This window comes from Lutjanus erythropterus, chromosome 23, assembly GCF_056507025.1.
Source record: "Lutjanus erythropterus isolate fLutEry1 chromosome 23, fLutEry1.hap2, whole genome shotgun sequence".
Taxonomy (NCBI): domain Eukaryota; kingdom Metazoa; phylum Chordata; class Actinopteri; order Lutjaniformes; family Lutjanidae; genus Lutjanus; species Lutjanus erythropterus.
In genome coordinates, this window is record NC_139339.1 from 10,919,302 (window position 1) to 10,927,097 (window position 7,796).

Here is a 7,796-nt window from a genome sequence, read left to right on the forward strand (position 1 = left end):
CATCACAAGAACCCTGCTTGGAACAAAGAGTTCTTCAAGGATTCCTTCAAGGAAATCCTTCCAAACAAAACTCTTACAATATAAAAAAAGATTCTCCGTATAGTGTGTGTTCTAGATAAAAGCCGTGGAATATGAAAAGGTTCCCAGTAGAATCCCCTAAGTGTGTTCTGAACAAAGCCCTTGAAATATTCACAAGTTCTTCCTAGAACCGTGGGAGTGTGTTCTAGGTAAAACCCTTGGAATATAAAAAGGTTCTTAGAAGAATCCCCTGAGTGTGTCTTAGATCAAACCCTTGGAATAGTAGAGAGTTCTTGACCACAGGGGTGTGTTCTAAATAAAATCCTTGGAATGTAACAAGGTTGTCTGTAGAACCCCTTGTGGGTTCTAGATAAAACCCTTGAATCTAAAAAGGGTTCTGGGTGGAAACTTTCACAGATGGCTCTAGATATAACCCTTAATGTTGGGTTCTAGGAAGAAGTATTTGAAAGGGTTCCAAGTGGAAAGGTTCTACCAGGAACCAAAAAGGGTTCTCCTATGGGGACAAGCTGAAGAACGCTTTATGGTTCCAGTCAGTACTTTTATCTCTAAGAGTGTAGGTTTAGGTTGTGGTTTGGGTTAAAATAAATATATTACTTATATGTCACGAAACGCAGCACAACGCAACAAAATGCAAAGTTTTGGTTTCCTCAAGGCTTTCTGCCAGAAAGCCCTTCTTGGTTAGGTTTCGGGGGAACAAATAACGGTTTGCATTAGAATGTCAAGATTTCTGCCAGAAAGGCTCTCTGATAGAAGGTCTTGAGGGCTAACTTCTCCCTTGTGCACTCACTGCTCTCCTGTGTTTGTTTAACCCATCCATCCATCGCAACCACCTCCTTATGAAGACTTGCCTTTACACTACGTCATCCGCCTTCTTCCTTTCCACCTGTCACATTTACTCTGGTCACTGCCATAATAAGCAGCTTATACAGATGATCTATACGCCTGTTTTTTTTTTCTGGCTGGTGGCTTTGTGTGAAACTGCTCAGTGAACTACATCTCAAGTTATGACGCCACTTACGCAACCTCTGGGTGTGTAGTTTAAGTACAGTCTGATACTTCAACAGTTTTACAACAAATTACAACTGTCTTTTCTTGATACTTTTGTTGATACAAATCAATTTCACTGTAGTCAGGGATTCTGTTCATTTTGTGTTAAGTGTTAAGTGTGTTTGGGTTAAGTAGGCCTGTGTCATACTTGAATACTAACAGGGACTGATTTATTTTATTTACTACATAATTAATAACTTGAATGATGACAAGGAATGCTTTGGCATGATGAAAATGATTTCTCACTCTACATTTCTAAGCTGCCACTGTCTAACAATTAAGAGCAGAACGTTGTGATTTCTCGCCCTTTAATGGTTGTTAATTTGATTACTAATAAATATGATTCATGAGAGTTCTTAACAGCCCTAATCATAAATTTATTTGCCTCTTGGATTCAATTAAGAGACCTTTAAACTCAATATACACTTGTAAATTTTCAGTGATGCACCAGCTATCAAACTTGAGCTGAAGTCTGCTGCAAAGGAGCGACATTACTAATGCAGGCGCCGGGCAATTGAGCCAAAGATCTATTAACCTTCACTTTCTGAGTGTTTTATTATTATCGGAATGAGGTATTGTCACGAGAGGAATTCAATTTGTGGAGCGACTCTATTGCCTTTCAGGAACGGTGATGGGGGAGCATGTCCACCCGCACATGCACTTTCTCTCTGCTCGCTGAAGTGATCCGAGCAAGCGGCTTACAGCGAGAGAGCAGATAGAGTTGTGGAGACATCAGAGGGATGGCAGTGATTCATTATTTCATTTTCATGCAGCGCCAGACATTATTTGCACAGATGTTCAGAGGATCCACTGATGTATGGCATTGCTGAGCCGCTCACAGCTCAATGAACTGATAAGTGCCGCTACAAAGCAGTCAGCCTTGTTTGTATTACTCTCTGTTCCGGCCCACGGTGATAGAATAATGTCAGGGTATGCCACTGACCACCCCCCCACCCCTCGCCCAAATCTTCAATTATTTTATGGAAATCATCTTCTTCTCAAGAAAACATAACTCTCTCCCCGAAATGAGTAACTCAGAGGCTTTAAAGAAGACAAGAATTAGAGTGTAATTACATTTGATGCTTTAAAGACATAATTCTTACAAAGTATGTTGCTTGAAGATACAGCAGTGTTGTAATTTGTGTGTGTTGGCCTAAGTCATACTTAAAAACCTCATTGGCATTTATTCAAAGATCTTAGAACTGATGATGTGGAATAGATTTTGTGCATGGTGTGGTTATTTTTGTTTAGTCAGGTGTTTGCAAGAGTTTTTTTTTTATTTTTGAAGTGCGTGTTTTTCTGAAAAGTTGGATTTTTATGCAGAAATGCGTTTAATCTACCTTAAACTTTGACGATTTTAGAAAGACAGTTAATGACTCTTTTTTCAAAGTCGTTTTTTTTGCCGATACGGAGCGACTTTTAAACTGCTGACCAAACTCCTCCTCTGAAGTGTGTGGCGGAGCATCTCCAGCCAGCAAAGTCAGCCCATTATCACCGATGAGTGCATAAATATTAATCTGTTATCTGCTGTGATGCTGTGTGTGGGCTGAGGTACAGCCCAGACTGCTATAAGTCGAAGTGTCTTCAGCTCTGCAGTGCCAGAATGCACTCTGGGACCTATAATCAATCAGAAAATCTGTGACTGCAGGTAGACGCGTGCAAGAATGGAAATTCTTTTCAAAATATATGTTGCCATATAAACACCGCAACAGTATTTCCTTCACTCTGAGAAATTTTACAGACACAAACTTTAAACTATGTACACTAACAGGAGCAGCAACAACTAAATCTAGGTTATTAATGTATTTGAAAGCTGTTTAAAGTCGAGACAAAATGAGAAACCTTTTACAACTGTTTTGGGGGAGAGGGACAGACGGTAAATGATGTTAAAAATTACAATAAAACACTTTAAGAAGCCTGTATTTTTGATTATAACTTTGAAAACTGAAGACTTTCCACTTGTAAGTCAAACTAAATTATGTCATTATACCTCAAAATGAAAAGAAAAATTACAGATTTCCTCTTCAGACAACGACTAAAAGTCTGTGTCCAAATTCTAACATGTATTTATTGAAATACATCTCCATCATTATACCACCTGTTGCTGTTTTTCAGATCACTGATGGTATTTAATGAGGCAAAAGACAACCATCTGATCTCACGCTGAGCTGCACTCGCACCATCTCAATCCCATCTTTCCATTTTGATAATCTAAGTACGATATTATGGCTTTGTGATTTTGTTTAAATCCCATTTTATGCCCAGTGAATTGAAATGATGAAGCGCTTTGATGCTGAAGCTGTCAGTGATATATGTCCACAGGTCCGGTGCAGGTTCACAGTGAATTGTACGTGACATTAGCTTGACTGCAGATTTAATGTTCTTGAACAATCAATTATAATACAGCCTGCAGGACTGTGAAAGAGTACGTTACCGAAGAAACATTTCATTCACCGCTTGCCAAATATAGAGAATATTTTAAACTCCATCACTCATTAATCATTTTCCTGCCTGTCACAGTGAACTGATGGACAGACAGGCTGGTATGATTGATTATAGAATTTAGGGTTTAAAGACAAATTGCAAATCCTTCAGTATACATCAGTTTTTCATTGCACAGAAGGAGTTTCTCAGGTTAAAGAACCCTGAGTTACTGCTATGGTTACATTTTTAAAAGGTAAAATAACGGCATACTATATTGTTACTGTGCTCTCATAACACACATGCTGCAGGCCTGTTTTGTCGGTGCACACATTGTTGGAATATTCTGAGATTACGAGTAGAAATCTTAGGAGTGAGGTATATATGTGATGTTAATGATGCACAAGTATAAAAATGCATTAACTCATTTTTTGGCCACCCTGAAGCTTTGCAGCAAACTTTAAGCAAAACACTGACATACCATCACCATCTAAAGTTGTTAAAATGAATTTAAGTACAATCTTCACTTCCTTTTAGCTCAGTTTTGGTCTCCACCATCTATTGGGAAAATTAGCTAAGATTCTCCCCAGAGCTGGGGGGGAAATCAGAGTCAGGTGACAGTCATTCAATCCATTGTCTACAGAAGAAAACAGTGACCGCTTTAAAGCTCGGTTTGGTAACATTGGAGAAACCAGCGAGAGTAAGCTTTATTATTCAAGTAGCCCACCAAAAAAGTCTAAGCCCCTCCCCTTCAGGCCACCTTCCAAAGCCACTACCCCAACACACACGGACACAGAGTGCCTGACTACTGCTAACCGTATCCACCGACCTCATGTCTCATTCACATGAAAGAAAACACCTAACATCATAACTGACATAAACAGTACCAGATTTCTTTCTTTCTTTTTTTTTTGTCAGAACATTTGATTTATCACTGATTGCTGTCGGGATGTAATGAGAATTTCAACAAATATAACAATTATGACACATCACTGGCCAGTCTGGTTTCTCTGTAACTTGTAGAGTGATTTTTATAAACTTCGGTGAATCCATATTGCCATTCTCTTTGCTTATCCTCTCATAAACAAAGCTATTCAACGACAACTTGTTTTCCTCTGCTCTGCTCCCAAGCTGAGCACAGCTTAAGATGAGTGACGTGAACGTTTCAGAAGGTCATGACGGCCAAGCGGACGCGGCATATGGTGAGTGTCCCTCTAAGATAAAAAAAAATCTGTGCCTGATCAATTATTCATTGAGTTTTAATTTCTTAGTAAAATACGGAGGTAGTAGTGAAAGCACTTGCTCCACTTTAGCTTGCAGTTGCTGACGTACAGAGCAGCATATACAGAAAAAAACATAATAATGCTGAAGCGATGCTTTATTAATCCCCGTGGAAGAAATTATAATAATGAAATAATTTATTTATCTTTAAAAAGAGAAAATCTCTTCTGGTGTGAGCAGCAAGGTCAGAGTCTCACTCAAGGACGCTTGAGCAGATACAGATGAAAATGATTTACCAATATCACGTTCTGAAGGTCAGTGAGGAATCAGTGTTGTTTCTCATTAACAACATGTGATATAGAGCAAATTACTGGAGAAGATTTGTGAACACTGATGCCCAAAGGGTCCCCGAAGCTGTGTGTTACTCATACATCATGACTCACACTTGTGCAAAAAGGACAAGTTGTATCTGTTTGATTGAATTAGAAAAGCCATGCATAATACACAGATAATCACGACCGGCTTAATCTATTGTTGATAACAAACAGAGAAAAATAACAGTAAAGACTAAAGACCAACTCATGAAATTATCAAAGCTAAACCAGCTTTAAACTGATCTCCTTCAAATACAATGGGAGGAAAATGTAGAGCGTAAACAGCTATTAGCTAATGTGCATCCAAACAAGAGACTAATTGACATTTCATTAGCATGCTGGTTGAGATTTATCATAACAAAGCAGAAGGCGTCACACACGTGGTCCAGCTGAGGTTGTATACAAAGTAATATGCATGTCCGGGGCCTGATTAAATGTGTTGGGTACACATATTAGCCAAAGTAAAAAAAAAAAAACACTGATTCATTTATGAATCCTGGTATGTAAATCTCATTCTCTGAGCAAACAGACTTTAGAGATTTACATGTATATGAACTGTGAGGCTCATAGTCACACTCAAATATTGATTTTTTTTCTTACCGTAATTCTCTACAGCTGTCATGGTGTTTTACCTAAGCTGAACTTGACAAAGAAGAACTAAATAAGGCCTAAATAAACACATGAACATGCTAGACACACTTTTTGACTCCAGTATGGACAACGAGAGGTAGAAAAATAAAATCTAACCTTAAAAACAAACAACTGGTTCAATGACAGACTGTAACTTTACACTATTATTCAAACTTTTGCCCTGTTGGTCGGACGTGGCATGTTAATGGATGATGTCATGACTATGGTAATGTACATAATCATTTATTTAGTCAAATACAAGGACACTAACAGCCAGCTGAAGATGAAATATTGATCTGAAATACCATGAAAGACCAAACACCTGTGTTTTACATGTATGTCTATGGCAAAAATCCTTTAAAAAGATACACATCATAAACATTTAATAACCTCTGCTCTATGTTCCAGGGGTTCAGACCAGCTAACTGGTAAATCAGTCACACTGGTCACGTAATATGGATCTTCTATCATGGCATAGTATAGATATCATGTGTGCTGTAATTTTAATTATTAAATGCACAATATTTATTTTTAGGTATTTTATAGATGAAAATGAAAAATTTCACTGAATAATGAAAATAAAGTTGGTTGCAGCTCTGGATATCCAGTTAAATAAAGACCAGAAAAATTAAGGTGCTCAGTAATTTACACCTTTGCCCACAATGACCTAACACAGCTAGAACTTGTTGGCACTTCCTCCCAGGCTTAATTAACAAGACAGTAGGAAAGAGACAGAGAAAGAATTAGAAGGGGCACCATCAGCTAGAACAAAGCAGTGAATTAGAGAAATAAAATATTATTTTCTGATTGTTTTGCATTAGTTATGTTTTAAAGAAAAAACAAACAAACACGCACACACTTCCACCAATGCCAGATGAATACAGCTGAAGTGATCCTCAGACTGCTGTCTGTGTGTAAAACTTTGCAGCTCTCACCGGCAGAGAGCAAAGGAAAGAGATTTATAGACCGTAACACCTGTGCGCTGCATTGGCGTCACGAGCACAGCACAATACGAGACAAAAAAAAATACAGGCAAAACGTCTGTGCCAATACAGTCACCACCACACACTTATAGTGGGGTCAGACGGATTATATTCCTGTGGGTCTACATGAACAATTTTCAAGGAAAATGTTGCATATTATGCCTTTAAACAAAGATAAATACTACAACATAATGATACAGGAACATGACAGTTGGAGTTTTCATAGTTATGTTCTTGTTTTGTTTTGATGTCTTCCCTTGTGCGTCTTTATTGTCTTTACTACTTGTCTTTATCTGTTTTCCGAGGTTTTTTGGTTCTGTTTCCTTTTCAATTTCTGCTTTGTCCTCGTTGGTTTGTCTGAACTCCTAGTATTTTCTTGTGGATCTTTTTCTCTCTCTCCTGGACTTGGATTTTTCGGTCGACTTTGCTTCACCCTTTTCCATCTCCGTAAGTTGCCTTTTGTCATTAAATTTTTGCACTTGACCATTCCTGTTAGTCTGCACTTTGGTCCGTTCTCCTCCTTCCTGCTTGACATTGTGTGTGTGTCCTATACAGCTTGTGGTTGCAGTTGTCCTCTGCTCAGTTTTAAAAGATGATGAAGAGTACCATCAAATTAATGCAATGTGATTACAGGAAAGTAGACTCTTTTCATGATATAAAGTCTGACTAACATGGATCCTAATAACCAGCTCCATAGACAAGTTTAGTTTTGACATCATGAAGGTAAGGGCGCAGACACATTAGTGTGTTTTTGTGTGTGAATAAAATCAAGATATCAGCGTCTGGCATCAAACTTGTGTGCATGATGGATGAGCATTTGACGTGTTCTCCTTCCGTTAAGTTATCAGTCTTTAGAAACTAGACAACTGACGTTTGAGAGACGCCGAGCAGAAAAACGGGCACTGATAGGCTGGTGCTTTCCCGTGTCAGACGTCACTGAATGAAGATTACACTACTAATGAGGAGGCCACTGCTCATTTTATTTAGTCATGAAGCCCTGCCAGAGTCACATGATGGAAAATTGGGAGCTATTCATGTATTCATTCCATTAAGAAACAAATGAAAGGCAGAAAAAGTCTCA